The sequence below is a fragment of the Nicotiana tomentosiformis genome, chromosome 12, assembly GCF_000390325.3.
Source record: "Nicotiana tomentosiformis chromosome 12, ASM39032v3, whole genome shotgun sequence".
Classification (NCBI taxonomy): domain Eukaryota; kingdom Viridiplantae; phylum Streptophyta; class Magnoliopsida; order Solanales; family Solanaceae; genus Nicotiana; species Nicotiana tomentosiformis.
The window spans coordinates 109,826,944-109,844,982 of NC_090823.1; the positions used below are offsets into that span (position 1 = coordinate 109,826,944).

At 37.7% G+C, this 18,039-nt stretch overlaps 1 long non-coding RNA gene across 2 annotated transcripts; it reads left to right on the forward strand.

Moving 5' to 3' along the window:
* Positions 1–1,752: 1,752 nt before the first annotated feature.
* Positions 1,753–17,815, forward strand: LOC138903699 (uncharacterized). 2 transcript variants are annotated; one of them, XR_011413051.1, is made up of 3 exons: positions 1,753–1,897; positions 3,547–3,839; positions 17,533–17,815. It is a non-coding gene; the product is annotated as an uncharacterized lncRNA (long non-coding RNA). The 2 variants fall into 2 exon arrangements; XR_011413050.1 differs by lacking the exon at positions 17,533–17,815 and adding an exon at positions 4,479–4,717 and having other exon boundaries at positions 1,755–1,897.
* The last annotated feature ends 224 nt before the right edge of the window (positions 17,816–18,039 follow it).

Genomic DNA, 18,039 nt, shown 5'->3' on the forward strand with positions numbered 1-18,039 from the left:
TACCCTCATTGGTTGTTGCCTCCCTAATATCCTTGACTATTGCCACCCTAATTTCTTTGGTTGTTTTGATTGTTCCAATTCCCTTGATTGTTTTGACCATTCCAATTACCTTGGTTGTTTTGACTGTTCCAATTCCCTTGATTACCTTGAGATTGCCATTGTTGTTGATTCGGCCTTGAGAGTTATTTCTTTGCCCTTGGAAGTTGCTCACATATTGTACTTCCTTCTCTTGTTCATTGTAAGATTCATCTTGGTCAAACCTACTATCTTATTGCATATATTGTTCCGCACGGTTTTACACTTGTTGACCCTTTTGCCTTCGCTTGTTCACCATCATATTTACTCATTGCATTGCATTTACTTGCTTAGGACGTTTGTCTGTTTACTCCCCCAGTAAGTGTCCACAAATCCTTTCAAGTGTTTATATGCATTTTGATTCGGAGCCCCGGTGAAGAATCCCCATTGCTCTAGCAATGTGAGAATAACATTTGTGATTTGAAAGTTGCCCTCCCTAATGCGGGGCGGGACTATGGCACTTTCATACCCTTCATTCGGAAACACCCAGTGAACTTGTTAAAGTTGAGCTTTTGCTAATTGATTCATTGTGGTAGTCAACTCGGCAATTGCTTGCCCATGATCATGTAATTCTTTATGTAGGTGAATCATATTTGGATCATCTTTAGGAACATTTTCTCTACTTTGCCATGCCGATGAAGTATCCGCCATTTTATCTAAGATCTCACAAGCTTTGACATATGGTATTGTCATGAAATTTCCACATGCAAGTTGGTTGACCATGCATTGATTGGTTATATTGATCCCTCTATAAAAAGTTTGCTGAATCATAGCCTCCATGTCATTGTGTGGGCACTCTTTCACCATAGTTCGGTACCTCTCCCATATCTCATGCAAAGGCTCATTGGGTTCTTGTTTGAATGCTAGAATCTTGTCTCCAAGAGTAGCCATATGCCCGGGAGAAAAGAACTTGGAAATAAATTTCTCCACCAATTCATCCCATGTATGGATGGAATGGTTTGGCAACCTTTCTAACCAATCCAAGGCTTTCCTCCGTAGTGATAAAGGAAATAGCCTCAATTTTAAAGCATCCTCGGAGACATTTATCTGTTTACTCCCCCAGCAAGTGTCCACAAATCTTTTCAAGTGTTTGTACGCATTTTGATTCGGAGCCCCGGTGAAGAATCTATGTTGCTCTAGCAATGTGAGCATAACATTTGTGATTTGAAAGTTGCCCGCCCTAATGCGGGGCGAGACTATGGCACTTTCATACCCTTCATTCGGCAACACCCGGTATGGAGCCGCTCTTGGTGGAGGTGGGGTGGAACGGGAACGTTGTCTTGAGGCGGCCAGCCTCGTCTATTTGCTTGAGGTTCAGGAGGAATCTCTTCTACTTGGTCATCTTCCACGTCCACACCCCCAAAAGCATATTTCCGAAAAGATCATTGTTGTTGAGAGTCATTGTTTCACCTACGGCTATTTCACCAAAAAGATTAGTAACCACTACAACAAAAGGTGGTTTTAGCGGCAATTATTTAGTGGCAATATCATAATTGCCGCTAAAGAATATAGTAAAGGTAAAATATTAGCAACCAAATAATATTGGTCAGCAATAAGTATATTTTTAGTGGCAATTCAAGAGAATAGCCCGCAAAAATTTTGTTTTTACTTTTTCTCTTCCCTCCAATTTATGTTTCGCTCTAAATATTTTCCCTCCTATATAATTTACCACTCCACTTTTTCTTAAAATAAATACTACGAATCTCATTGTAATTTGGACCTCAAACTACGACTCTTCCATAAGCTTTGCAAAGTTCTAGGAGTAAGAAAACCTAACATTGCAATTTGGCCTTCAACAAACAAAATTCTTCGTAGGTTGTAGGTACGGTTTTGATTAATCTCTTTATTTCTAATTCAATATTTTTCAATTTCTCTTTATACATTTTCTATTTCTATCTCTATCTTTTAGAATTTAGGGTTCAATGCATATGACAACAGAAAGATTGAACCTTTTTGACTCAATACCTAAAAACCCAACTCAATTTTTCCCCTTATAAACACCTTTCTTCGCTATATCTCATGTTTTATTGTTTTGTTATTCTTTGTGCTTAAAAACATAGCAGACTTTAGTGCTTTCTACAAGGTCTTGTTTGTTAAGAATGTGTTGATTGCCATTAAATAGCTTTTGCTCTATGTTTTTACATGTGTTTATTAAGGCAGATGATGAAAATTTCGTCTCCTCGGACTGTCATTCATGATAGCTACTAAGATCATCCTATTTCTCAAATATCTTCCTAATTTTTTTTTATTTTGCTGTAATATAATTGAATTGATTTAAATAAGATAACTTAAGACAGTTCTTATAATTAATTGTGGTGTTCTTGTTTTAGGGAGACTATAATTTTGAATTTAAAATCTCTTGGTATGGTTGAAATTGTATTTGCTGGATCAATTCAATTAGCTAGCTTGGCAGATTGAATGTTAAGGGTGGAGAAAAGTTTATGTTTTGAATTATAATGTTGGTAGTTGTTTATGCTCGTGGAATATTTTGCTGCACTTTGTGTTCATTCTCAGAACTATTTCTTCTGGCTAGATAGACCGAGTCTCATTATTGAAGTTGTGTGATTATTCTACGTGAACATCCACTACTAGCAATTTAAAAATCTTTGCTATGAAGGAACTCTTTCCTGTTGATTTCATCATAGTAAACTTCATTCTTAATGATGATCGTCTTGAAATTATACCAAGTTCAAGTCGTCTTTTGGATTTGGTAATACTTTAATCTTCTTTGATTTTTAAGTAGTGAAAGTTGCATTTTTATGGAGATTTTATATCAGTTATTAGAATAGAAACATGTCTTTTTTGAAAGTAGTAGTTATTCTGTCTTTGTTATATGATGAATCTGAATCAACGTGTTGTGTGTAAAAAGATCGGTTAGGATGGAGTTCATGAGAAATAGGTGTTAGATCACGATTCTCTAATCCTTAAAGCTATTTAAATTAAATCATGAACTTATACCCATTGGTGCTAGAAACAAAGATGGCATACACTACGGATATTGATTTGCTTTTGTAGAGTAACTTTATCTCTTATTTTGTCTGCTTCTTCCATGTTTCTTAATTCACTAAGAATTCTCCTCCCTTTTACTAATTATTTTTAGTTCTTACAGTAATTGCAGGGAAAAAAACATGACATTTCTAGAAAAAAAAGATGGATGTATTGTGATAGAGTTAGTAAAGAATACTTATACGGAGTAGAAGATTTTATAAACTATGCCTTTTCTGGAAAACAAGGTAGAGAAAAAATTACATGTCCTTGTATGAAATGTGTGCTTATTCATCAAGTAAATCGGGCAACAACATATGATCATCTTGTAGTTAATGGTATTATGCCGTCATATGATGAGGATGTGTGTCGCAAGGCTTTGTGTGTGTGTGTGTGTGTACATAGATAGCTATTTATTTGTTTTTAACAGTTTGAGATGAGGATGATGCTTTCTCCTATTTTGCATATGACCTACTGGTCTGTTAGAGCTATTCCGGTACTAGTATAAGGTAATGAAGCTAGATAATTCCTTCATCTTCAAAAAGGAACTATGCAAACTAGAGGTTGCAACCGACTGGTAATTGAACAAGATGATGATGGAGATATGCGACCTTATATTGAGCAATTGATGGATGGTAAAAACTACTCTGTAACCCAACCATATATTGAGCAGTTGAGGGATAACCAGAACTACACTGAAGCCGAAGCACATGGCGGTCAATCTATTGAGCTGAATACTTCTGCCGGTGGCACTGAATATCAACATAATGATGAATCAGGTAACCTTTTTATCTGTGTTTGTTTTCAAATCTTAGTTATGTGAAAACTTTGGTTAATCTGTTTGTGTATATAGTTTTATGGTCTAGAATGTGAGCTTCTTACAGTTTCGTTCTGAAGTTACATATTTTGGTTAAGATTTATGAATTTTGGATATTTTTGGTTCAGATTTAGTATCCCTTCTTTAATGGAAAGTAAGGCTTGAAAATCAGTTCCATTACTACTTTGTAACTGTAATTCATTAGAGGTGAACATGCATGGTTGGAAGGTTAGAAGAAAGCATAAGAAAAAAAATACATTGGAATCTTGTTGTTTAGTCATTTTATGTACTTGTTATTTTTTCTTTTTCATTCCTGGACTAAGAACATAGAAAGTGATCCTTTATGTAGCAGAATTAATATGAATTCCTGATGAGCCATGATGCACTTGGAAGTCGATGAAAATTGTCCACTTTTTTCTTGTTTAAGTGCAACAATTTCTGACCATTTCTAAATTCTATTAAATCTTTTCCTCTCAAAGTACTTTTATTTTATGACATAAAAGAGGACCATTGCAGAAACGGAAAGAAAGACAAAAAAATCTATCCCTTGTGCTTCAAATCTTTTCATTCTCTAATGACCTTCGAATCTTTTTCATTATAGGTAATTTGGAGGCAAGAAAGGTTCGTGGGCCTACTTTTCTAGGCTTTGATCCGTATTTTTTAATTTAATTTCATCTAGGTTGTCACAATACAGAAATACAACTGAGGGACATAATGAATCACACATATTGTTCTTACAAAAAGGAAAATTTAAGAGTTTTATCAATGTATTATTACATAGTGAAAAGATTATTTATATATTCAGTTAAATGAGCCCAAAGGTATATTAAGATTCCGGAATTATGAGCTTGAGAAAAGTCCAGAAGCATGATCATTTTGGGCAACCAATAGTATGATACAGTATCTCGAGCATGACATGGGTTTGTATTTACCAAGTACATTTCAATCCCTTTACACTTTTCCCTTTCTATGGTTTCAGTAATTTATTCTCTTGTTCTTTGCTAGACCCCTTCCATTCTGTGGATTCAAAATTTTAATATGATTATAGGACTAAATCATTGTAATGTCCTTTAATATCATATTATTGATTATTGTGATGATCCAAAATGTCATCTTTAAATTTAATAATTATTTCTGTGTTCTAACACCTCGAATAGCACTATTCATCATTCCTCGACTTGTGTGTGCAGTTTGTATAATTTTCCGAAAAGTTTTTATATGAAAAATTGATTAAAATGTGAAATAGAGCTTTAGAACTCAACTAAGAGGACTTTGGTCAACATTTTGAGCAAACGGACTCAAATCAGTATTTTGACAGTTCCAATAGGTCCGTATCGTGATTTGAAACTTGGGCGTATGCTCGGAATTTAATTTGGAGGTCCCTAACTTGAATTATCGCCGGTTGGCGAAAACTAGAAGCCTAAAGGCTTAAAGATTTTAAAGTTTGACCACAAATTGACTTTTATTGATATCGGAGTCGAATTCGAGTTCTGAAAATTTTCGTAGGTCTGTTATGTCATTTATGACTTGTGTGTAAAATTTGAGGTCAATCGGACTTGATTGTTAGGTTCCGGCATCGTTTGTAGAAATCGGAAGTTTCAAAGTTCATTAGGCTTGAATCTAGGGGTGTCAATGAATATTTGAAAACCGACTAAACCGAACGAATTGTACCGCACCGAATTGATTTTTAGGTTTCTTTTAAAGAAACCGTACGTTTTTATATAAATCTATAACTGTACCGATAACTAGGGTAGGTTTTTTATTTTATAAAAATAAATCAAAAAAATACCGAATTGTACCGAATAAATTTTATATGTGAAATATTTATATAGTAAGTTTAAAACTAATAAAGCATTAAATTTTTCATTGGGCCTTGGACTTATGAAAACTGTTATAAGCCAACAAGTAATTAAACTCAAAATACTAATTCCTAAAACCTATTATGCTACTTCTACTAAAACTAAGTTATTACAAGTATCTTTATTAGCAAGACGCAAAGCATTCTACCAATTATGAGTAGCAAACTACAATGTATTGAATATGTTTTTTTTCATATAATTTAGATTTATCTTTTTGAATATTTAATATAGACTTTATTCTTGAGTCTCAATTTGGTTAATATCTTTTCACTCATGTGATTTATATTTTCTTTGCTTTTACTTGGTTTCTTTTACGTTGATGTCGAATAGTTGATGGATCTATACTCTAGTCACCTTTCATGTTTTTTTAATTCATCACCCTTTAAACAGTAAAAATGTCTAGAAAATTTTGCTAAGTCCTATAAAAGAACATATGTTATTGCAATCTACTTCTATTAGTGAATTTTACATGACATTTAAAAAAATACCAAAAATTTACCGAACCGTATCAATACCGAAGTGAAACCGGCATGATTGTGACGGTTTCGAAAAGTCTAATTTTGGTTATACATAATAGAATAACTGAAAAATTGGTATGATATAAATTTTATAAAATAACCGGTCGAACCGAACTATTGACACCCCTACTTGAATCTATGTGTGATTCGTATTTTTAGTGTTATTTGATGTAATTTGAGGTCTAAGTTCGCATTATGTTTTATAACTTGGTGGTGTATTTGATTGTGGTCTCGGGGGCCTCGGGTGAGTTTTAGATGGTTAACGGGTTGAATTTTTGATTTGGAACTCTGCTGGAATTTTTCTGATGCACTGTCTGGTTTCCTTCTTCGCTTCGCGATAGAGGTCTCGCGTTCGCAAAGAGGAACCGGAGGCAGGCGAAATTTACTCTTCGTGTTCGCAAAGAGGGGACCGCATTCGCGAAGGGGTAGAGGGCAGTGTTCATCGCGAACGCGTGAGAGCGTTCACGTAGAATGGAATGGCCTGGCCGGGCACCACGTGATAAGGCTTCGCGTTCGCGTAGGGGAGACCGCGTTTGCGAAGGCTAAGTTTGGCAAGGCATCGCGTTCGCGAGACTGACCTCGCATTCGCGAAGAAGAAATATGAGGCAACACAAAAATGTACTTCGCGAACGCGAGGGTGCTATCGCGTTCGCGAAGAAGAAATTTCTGGACAGCAGAACTTAAGTTCTGGAAATGGGATTTCGCCCCATTTTTCATTATTCAAGATTTTGAGCACGGGTAATACGCCTTTTGGGTGATTTTCACGAAAAAATATTGGGATAAGTATTCTTTATCCTATATTGATTATATTTCATGATTTTATACTCATTTACATCATAAATCTGTGAATTTATGGAAGAAAATTTTATAAAATCTTCCAAAAATGTAAAATGAAGATTTGAAAGCCAATCTGATGTCGGAATTCGATAATTTTTGTATGATTGAACTCGTATCGGAACGGGTGTTCGGATTTCGTGAGTTTTTCCGAGATTCGAGACGTGGGCCCCACTGTCAATTTTTTAGATGAATTTCGAATTTTAATCCGGAAATTAGTAAATTCATATGGAATTAATTCTTGTGATTTGTATTGAGTATATTGAATTGTTTATGACTAGATTTGAGGATTTCGGACACAAATTCGCGAGGCAAAGGTTTATTGGATTCTTGAATTTGGTTGCAAAGCGAGGTAAGTGTTGTGGTTAACCTTGATTTGAGAGAATAGAACCCTTAAATTATTTGCTATGTGAATTTCATGTGTAACGATGTATAGACAAGGTGACGAGTGCCTATACTTTGTCAAATTAATTGTTTGCTTAATTATTTAAACATCTTAAATTGTTTTAAGACACGAATTAATTGTTATAATAATGGTTTCTCTCCTATTCCTTGTCAAATATTAATTTTTGAATTCCCGCAATAATTGTCACATGCTTATTTGATTTGTGTCTTAATTGCAACATGACATTTAGCATATTAAATATTAGACTGTCTATTTTCTCCCTGATTTTCATAATTTATTGCTACGTGTCATTGTTTGTTTCATAAATAAATTATAATTATTGTATGCCTTGATGCTTAATAGTTTCTCATTGAATATGGTATTTATTTCAGTATTTTTATTACATTTAAGAGTTGTTAAACTATATGGGGGGATCAGGTTGCACGCCGCAACAGAGTTATTTAAAGTTTATATTGGGAGATCGGGTTACATGCCGCAACAGATTTATTTAAAGTTTATATTGTTGGAGCAGGTTGCACGCCGCAATGGAAATTTATTGAGGAATTATATTGTTGGGGCGAGTTGCACGCCACAACGGAAATTGATTGAAATAATAATTGGTTATGACTGCCGAGTTGATTTCAACTATTAAAATGAGTTACCTGATTTATTTCTATTATTGTTGTTATTATTATTATTATTGCGTACAGGTTAATGTAAGTGAACTGCTTTAACCTCATCACTACTTCGTCGAGGTTACGCTCGGCACTTACCAGTACATGGGATCGGTTGTACCGATACTACACTCTGCACTTCTTGTGCCGATTTCGGAGTTGGTCCTAGTGGCGTACTGTAGATTTGCCCTGATACATCTACTAGTAGAGACTTGAGGTATAACTGTACAACGTTCGTAGTTCTGGAGTATCCTTCTATCTTATCTTAGCTGTGCATTATATTTCAAACAGCTTAAACTTTATTCAGACCTTTATTTGTATTATTCTAGAAGCTCGTGCACTTGTGACTCCAGTTTTGGGATGGTATTTAGATATCGTGTTTATTATGGATTATTCACTTTATTTCAGACTTTATTTCCGCATTTGTTTCTTTGTTATTAATTAATTTAAAATTGTGTTAAAATGGCTAATTATATTCTAACGTTGGTTTTCCTAGCAAGTGAAATGTTAGGCGACATCACGGTCCCGAAGGTATGAATTTCAGGTCGTGATAGTTGGTATCAGAGCACTATGTTACGTAGGTCTCACGAGTCACGAGCAAACTTAGTAAAGTCTGAAGAATTGGTACGAAGACGTCTGTACTTATCTTTCAGAGGCTATGAAGTTTAGGAACAATATCACTTCTTTCTTATCCTGTCGTGCGATTTTATTCTATCATCGATGATTGAACCATTCTATTCTTATTCTCTCGCAGATGGCGAGGACACGTGATATATCTATCGACAGACAGGGACCAGAGCCCCCAGTGGCAACTATGGCCAGGGGTAGAGGTTGAGGCCGAGGTCGTGCAAGAGACCGAGGCAGAGGTAGAGCTCAGTCTAGAGCTCGAGCAGCAACACCTGCTGTAGAACCTCAGGCGAATCTTCAGGAAGAGGTTCCAGTTCAGAATGTACCAGTTGGACCAGTTCAGGTCCCGGAAGGATTCATAGCTACACCAATGCTTCAGGACGCTCTAGTCCGTTTGGTGAGTCTTATGGAGGACGTGGCCCAGAATGGCACATTTACAGTGGCACCAGCCGTCTCACAGGCTGAGGGAGGAATATAAACTCCCACTACTCCCGCTCCGGAGCAGATGGCTCCCCAGAATCAGGCTCTAGCAGTCCCGCCAGTTGGGGTAGTTCAGTCAGTTGTTGCAGCACAAGCCGGTAATAGGTCCGCCATGTCTTTTGAGGCATTATTGAGACTGAATAAGTTTACTAAGCTCTTTCCAGTTCACTTCAGTGGTACACCTTCTGAGGACCCACATGATTATCTTGACTAATGTCATGAGGTGCTGCGGAACATGGGTATAGTTGAGACCAATAGGGTCGATTTTGCTGTATTTCAGATTCCGCTAAGAGGTGGTGGAGAGATTATACATTGACCAGACCATTGGATCACCTGCATTAACCTGGGAGCAGTTTTCACGTCTATTTCTAGAGAAATTCCTCCCTATTACATTGAGAGAGGATTACCTCAGGCAATTTGAGTGTCTACAGTAGGGCAGTATGACTATTACTCAGTATGAGTCCCGTTTTGTGGATTTAGCCTGTCATGCTCTCCTTTTACTACCTACTGAGGGAGAGAGAGTGAAGAGGTTTATTGAGGGACTCACTTACCCTATCAGGCTTCACATGGACAAGGAGACCGGAAGTGAGATTTCCTTTCTGGCGGCTACTAATGTCATGAGGAGGATTGAGATGGTTCTTGAACAGGATAGATAGAAGAGGTCAGATAAGAGGTCTCGTTAGTTCGGTAGTTTCAGTGGTGCCTCGTCTGGAGGCAGGGGTAATTTTGGTAGGGGTCATCCTCACAGACTGTTTCATTCAGCACTTTACGCATCTCTCGATACTTCAGGGAGTCACGGTCCTATTATGCCTTACTCTGGGCAACCATAATTTAGTGCACTACCACTCCAGAGTCACTACAGCGGTTATCCGGCCCGTTCGGGTCAGCTTCAGCTTCAGTAGCCACGACATCGGGATGAGTGTTATGAATATAGGAGCATTGGTCACATCATGAGGTATTGCCCTAGGTTGTCAAGTAATATATCTCGGCAGGATTCTCGTGCCATCATAATGGCACCGGTTGCTTCACCGCCTGCTCAGCTAGCTAGAGGTAGGGGTTAGACAGCTAAAGGTGGAGGTCAAGCCATTAGAGGTGGAGACCAGCCAGTTAGAGGTGGTCGTCCCAGAGACACAATTCAGAGTGGTGGGGCCCAACTCCGATTTTATGCTTTTCCAGCTAGGCCTAAGGCCGAGTCATCCGATGTCGTGATCACAAGTACTATTCCAGTTTGCCATAGAGATGCTTCAGTTCTATTTGATCCAGGATCTCTTTATTCCTATGTGTCCTCATATTTTGCTTCATATCTAGTTGTGCCTCGTGATTCTCTGAGTGCTTCTGTGTGTGTATCTACACCGACGGGAGACTCTATTGTAGTAGACATGTCTATCGTTCGTGTGTGGTTACTATTGGTAATCTTGAGACTAGTGTGGATTTTCTACTTCTTGATATGGTAGATTATGATGTCATCTTGGGTATGGATTGGTTGTCACCTTATCATACTATATTAGATTGTCATGCCAACACGGTGACCCTAGCCATGCCGGGGTTACCTCGGGTAGAGTGGAAAGGAACTCCTGGCCATTCTACCAGCAGTGTTATTTCTTATATGAAGGCTCGGCGTATGGTCGAGAAAGGGTATCTAGCATATTTGTCTTATATTCGCGATCCCATTGGGGATGTTCCTTCAATGGACTCAGTACCAGTTATTCGTGAATTTCCAGAAGTATTTCCTGCAGATTTGTCGGGGATGCCACCCGACATAGATATTGACTTCTGTATTGATTTAGCTCCGGGCACTCAGCCCATTTCTATCCCATTATACCGTATGGCCCCGCCAGAGTTGAAAGAATTGAAGGAGCAGTTACAAGACTTGCTTGATCAGGGATTCATTAGACCCAGTGTCTCGCCCTAGGGTGCACCAGTATTATTTGTAAAGAAGAAATATGGTTCAATGCGAATGTGTATAGATTATCGGCAGTTGAACAAGGCTACTATCAAGAACAAGTATCCACTGCCAAGAATTGATGACTTATTCGACCAGCTTCAGGGTGCCAAGGTGTTTTCAAAGATCGACTTAAGGTCTGATTATCATCAGTTGAAGATTAGGGCATCTGATATCCGTAAGACAGCTTTTAGGACTTAGTATGAACATTACGAATTCCTAGTGATGTCATTTGGGTTGACAAATGCCCCATCAGCATTTATGGATTTGATGAATCGAATGTTCAAGCCCTATTTGAATTCTTTTGTGGTTGTATCCATTGGTGATATCTTGATTTACTCCAGCAGTCGAGAGGAGCATGAGCAGCATCTTCGGAGTGTGCTTCAGACTTTGAAGAATAATCAGCTATATGCTAAATTTTCAAAATGCGAGTTTTGGTTAAACTCAGTTGCCTTTATAGGGCATGTTGAATCGGCAGAAGGCATAAAGGTGGATCCTAAGAAGATTGAGGTTGTTCAGAATTGGCCTAGACCTATTTCAGTTACAGAGATCCGGAGTTTCCTGGGTTTGGTAGGTTATTATCGTCGGTTCGTGGAAGGGTTTTCATCTATAGCAAGCCCATTGACCATACTGACCCAGAAAGGTGCCCCATTCAGATGGTCAGACGAGTGTGAGTTGAGCTTTTAGAAGCTCAAGACTATGACTACGACGCCAGTGTTGATATTACCCAAAAGTTCAGGATCTTATACGGTATATTGTGATGCATCTCATATTGGGCTTTGTGCAGTATTAATGCAAGATGGCATGGTGATTGCATACGCATTGCGACAATTGAAAGTTCACGAGAAAAATTATCTTGTTCATGACTTAGAATTGGCAGCCATTGTTCATGCGCTGAAGATTTGGAGGCATTACCTTTACGGTGTATCGTGTGAGGTATTTACTGATCATCGTATCTTACAATATCTATTCAATCAAAAGGATCTCAATTTGAGGCAGAAAAGATGGTTGGAGCTGTTGAAGGACTATGATATCACTATTTTGTATCACCCCGGAAAGGCCAATGTGGTGGCCGATGCTTTGAGTAGAAAGGCTGTGAGTATGGGCAGCCTTGCGTATATTCCGATTGGTGAGAGGCCGTTAGCTGCAGATGTTCAGACTTTGGCTAATCAATTCGTGAGGTTAGATGTTTCAGAACCCAGTCAAGTTCTAGCTTGCATAGTCGCTCGGTCTTCTTTATATGAGTGCATCGGAGAGTGACAGTATGATGATCCTCATTTACTTGTCCTTAAGGACACGGTGCGGCACGGTGATTCCAAACAGGTTGTTATGGGGGAAGATAGAGTTCTGTGAATGCAGGGTCGTATTTGTGTGCCTAATGTGAATGAGCTTCGTGAATCAATTCTGGAAGAGGCCCACAGTTCCAGGTATTCTATTTATCCAGGGGCCGCCAAAATGTATCAAGATTTGCGGCAACATTATTGGTGGAGGAGAATGAAGAAGGATATAGTTGCATATATAGCTTGGTGTCTAAATTGTCAGCAAGTCAAGTACGACCATCAGAGACCTGGTGGTTTGCTTCAAAAGTTAGAAATTCCTGAGTGGAAGTGGGAGCGTATCACTATGGATTTTGTTGTTGGGCTCCCACAGACTCAGAGAAAATTTGACGCAGTTTGGGTCATTGTGGACAGGTTGACCAAGTCAGCACATTTCATTCCAGTGGCAGTTACCTATTCTTCAGAGCGGTTAGCTGAAATTTACATTCGTGAGATTATCCGCCTTCACGGTGTGCCTGTGTCTATTATTTCAGATCGAGATACGTAGTTTACCTCACACTTCTGAAGGGCTGTACATCGTGAGTTAGTCACGCGGGTTGAGTTGAGTACAACATTTCACCCACAGACAGACGGACAGTCAGAGCGCACCATTTAGATATTAGAAGATATGCTTTGCGCTTGTGTTATAGAGTTCTTGCCACTTGCGGAGTTTGCTTATAATAATAGCTACTAGTCGAGCATTCATATGGCTCCATATGAGGCATTATACAGAAGGCGATGCCAATCGCCAGTTGGCTGGTTTGAACCGGGAGAGGCTCGGTTGTTGGGTACCGATTTGGTACAGGATGCCTTGGATAAGGTCAAGGTTATTCAGGATCGACTTCGCACAGCTCAGTCTAGGAAAAAGAGTTATGCCGACCGTAAAGTTCATGACATTGCATTCATGGTTGGAGAAAGAGTATTGCTCCGGGTTTCACCTATGAAAGGTGTAATGAGGTTCGAAAAGAAGGGCAAGTTGAGCCCTAGGTATATAAGACCTATCGAAATTCTTGAAGGGTGGGTGAAGTAGCCTCCATGCTTGCAGTATCACCTAGTTTATCAGTAATTCATCCAGTGTTCCATGTGTCTATGCTCCGAAAATATCATGATGATCCGTCCCATGTACTAGATTTCAGCTCAGTTCAATTGGACAAAGATTTGACTTATGAAGAGGAACCGATAGCTATTCTAGCCCGGCAAGTTCGACAGTTACGGTCTAAGAGTTATCCTTCAGTTCGGGTACAATGGAGAGGTTAGCCGGTAGAAGCATCTACCCGGGACTCCGAGTCGGGCATGCGGAGTAAATATCCATACCTTTTTACCAGCTCAGGTACTTTTTCTAATTCTGTTCGAGGACGAACGTTTGTTTTAGAGGTGGAGAATGTGATGACCCAAAAGGTCATCTTTAAATTTAATAATTATTTCTGTATTTTAAGACCTCGAAAAGCACTATTCATCATTTTTCGACTTGCGTGCATAGTCCGTATAATTTTTCGGAAAGTTTTTATATAAAAAAATGATTAAAATGTGAAATAGAGCCTTAAAACTCAACTAAGTTGACTTTGGTAAACATTTGGAGCAAACAGACTTGGATCAGTATTTTGACAATTCCGGTAGGTCTGCATCGTGATTTGGGACTTGGGCGTATGCCCGAAATTTAATTTGGAGGTCCCTAACTTGAATTATCGCCAGTTGGCGAAAACTAGAAGCCTAAAGGCTTAAAAAGATTTCAAAATTTGACCACAAATTGACTTTTATTGATATCGGGGTCGGATTCGAGTTCTAAAAATTTTTATAGGTCTGTTATGTCATTTATGACTTGTGTGTAAAATTTGAGGTCAATCAGACTTGATTTGATAGGTTCCAGCGTCGTTTGTAGAAATTGGAAGTTTCAAAGTTCATTAGGCTTGAATCTATGTGTGATTCATGTTTTTAGTGTTGTTTGATGTAATTTGAGGTTTCGACTAAGTTTGCATTATGGATTAGGACTTGGTGGTGTATTTGGTTGAGGTCCCGGGGGCCTCGGGTGAGTTTTAGATGGTTAACGGGTTGAATTTTGGACTTGGAACTCTGCTGGAATTTTTCTGATGCACTGTCTGGTTTCCTTCTTCGCGTTCACGATAGAGGTCTCGCATTTGCGAAGAGGAACTGGAGGCAGGCGAAATTTACTCTTCGCGTTCGCGAAGAGGGGGCCGTATTCGTGAAGGGGTAGAGGGCATTGTTTATCGCGAACGCGTGGGAGCATTCGCGTTCGCGTAGAAGGGCGAGGCCTGGCTGGTTACCAGGCGATAAGGCTTCACGTTCGCGTAGGGGAGACCGCGTTCGCGAAGGCCAAGTTTGGCAAGTCATCGTGTTCGCGAGACTGACCTCATCTTTGCGAAGAAGAAATCTGGGGCAACACAAAAATGTGCTTCACGAACGCAAGGGTGCTATCGTGTTCGCGAAGAAGAATTTCCTGGACAGTAGAACTTAAGTTCTGGAAATGGGATTTCGTCCCATTTTTCATTATTCAAGATTTTTAGCTCGGGTAAGGCGAATTTTGGGCGATTTTTACGGAAAAATATCGAGGTAAGTGTTTCTTATCCTATATTGATTATATTTCATGATTCCATACTCATTTACATCATAAATTCGTTAATTTATGGAAGAAAATCGGATTTTTATAAAATCTTTAAAAAATATAAAATGAAGATTTGAAAGCCAATCTGATGTCGGAATTCGATAATTTTTGTATGGTTGAACTCATATCGGAACGGGTGTTCGGATTTCATGAGTTTTTTGGGATTCGAGACATGGGCTCCACTATCGATTTTTTAGATGAATTTCGGATTTTAATCCAGAAAATTAGTAAATTCATATGAAATTAATTCCTGCGATTTGTATTGAGTATATTGAATTGTTTATGACTAGATTTGAGGATTTCAGACACGAATTCGTGAGACAAAGGTTTATTGGATTCTTGAATTTGGTTGCAAAGCGAGGTAAGTGTCGTGGTTAACCTTGACTTGAGGGAATAGAACCTTTGAATTATTTGCTATGTGAATTTCATGTGTGCCGATGTATAGGCAAGGTGACGAGTGATTATACATTGTCAAATTAATTATTTGCTTAATTATTTAAACATCTTAAATTATTTTAAGACACAGATTAATTGTTATAATAATGGTTTCTCTCTTATTCGTTGTCAAATATTAATTCTTGAATTCCTGCAATAATTATCACATGCTTATTTGATTTATGTGTCTTAATTGCTACTTGACATTTAGCATATTAAATATTAGACTGCATATTTTCTCCCTGATTTTCACAATTAATTATTACGTGTCATTGTTTGTTTCATAAATAAATTATAATTATTGTATGCCTTGATGCTTAATAGTTTCTCATTGAACGTGGTATTTATTGGAGTATTTTTATTACATTTAAGAGTTGTTAAACTATATGGGGGGATCGGATTGCACGCCGCAACGAAAATGAAAATAAATATATTGGGGGATCGAGTTGCACACCGCAACAGAGTTATTTAAAGTTTATATTGGGAGATCGGGTTGCACGCCGCAACAGATTTATCTAAAGTTTATATTGTTGGAGCGGGTTGCACGCCGCAACAGAAATTTATTGAGGAATTATATTATTGGGGCGGGTTGCACGCCGCAACAGAAATTGATTGAAATAATAATTGGTTATGACTGCCGAGTTGACTTCAACTGTTAAAATGAGTTACCTGATTTATTTTTATTATTATTATTATTATTATTATTATTATTATTATTATTATTATTATTATTATTATTATTATTATTATTGCGTACAGGTTAATGTAAGTGACCTTCCTTAGCCTCGTCACTACTTTGTCGAGGTTAGGCTCGGCACTTACCAGTCCATGGGGTCGGTTGTACTGATACTACACTCTGCACTTCTTGTGCAGATTTCGGAGTTAGTCCCAACGGCGTACTGTAGATTTTGTCCGAATACAACTACCAGTGGAGACTTGAGGTATAACTGCACAGCGTTCGCAGTTCTGAAGTCCCCTTCTATCTTATCTCAGCTGTGTATTATATTTCAAACTGCTTGAACTTTATTCAGACCTTTATTTGTATTATTCTAGAAGCTCGTGCACTTGTGACTCCGGTTCTGGGATGGTATTTAGATATCGCGTTTATAATGGATTATTCACTTTATTTTAGACTTTATTTCCGCATTTATTTCTTTGTTATTAATTAATTTTAAATTGTGTTAAAATGACTAATTATATTCTAACGTTGGCTTGCCTAGCAAGTGAAATGTTAGGCGACATCACGGTCACGAAGGTGGAAATTTCGGGTCGTGACAGTTATATATAACTTTAGCATTCTGATATTGCATTTCTCAACATACACGAATCCTTAAAGTACATCAACAATATTTTCTGAATGTGCTGATTAATCTAAAACTAAAAGTAGTTCGAGTTGCTTCCAGGTCCAAATCAGCTAATACTTTCAAGCTTCAAAAAATTTTAAGTACAATTTTAGGTAGTCTGCTAACACGTGCTTGTTGGGAATTCCAATGATTGATAAAACTACTATATATGAGAAGCTGGTTAAGCCTAGATGCATCTTGCACTGGAATTGCAGAAATAAGCAACATATTAGTTTTTTCTCTCCTGGCTATACTCTTCTAGTACTTAATGCAGTGGTGTGAATTATTAAGATACTATATCTCTTTTACAATTAAAAGAATATGTACTAGTCACATACTAGTGTAACTCTTCCTTTGTTGTGTAGATTTTGCTTGATTTTAGAATTACTTATATGGGAACCAAAAAGATATATTCCCATGCAGTAAACTTATACTTGCTTCTTGTGGCAGTTTTTTCATAGTATATAATGTGATTTCTCAAGGAGAATGATGACTTGCTGATATACTAGAAGCTAATATGGAAAACCTTAAAAATTTATAAAGTTCTCGTACATAATTAAAAGATAAAGGCATTATCTCTTTTGTTGGAAGTTCTCGTACATTAAATCTTTTTTGTTTTCAGGAAATTTTCTACCAGACTTGTATTGATATAGAAGATTCATGTAGCTAATCTCTACTAGCTAACAGAATTTACGTCATGGAAGGTATTATGTTTGGATATAGCTTCATATTAATCGTGTGAAGGTTTCATGAGTTTGTTGTTGCAATGGTCCTATAACTTAATCTTGGAATTGTGGTTATTTTTAAGTTCTTATCAGAAAAACAATTCTTCTTAAGTTAGCTGTAGTTTCTAGAGAAATTCAATTTCATCTATTTGTGACACATACGGGCCTAAAGCACTCACTTCAGCTCTTGTCCTGCAGTGTGTGACTAAGCCTAAGGTTTTATCGAGGTTAACGTGCCTAATTTTTTGTCACCAATTTGAGTGCTTCATTAATAGCATGTAACCATAGTCTAGTATCCATGTTTAAGAAAAAGAACTTGGCAACTATTACATTTGCTAATGAACTTGGTGTGCAGCTTCCTTTTGCTTCTCCAAGCTAAAAGATTGCTTTTGAATTATTTTTTT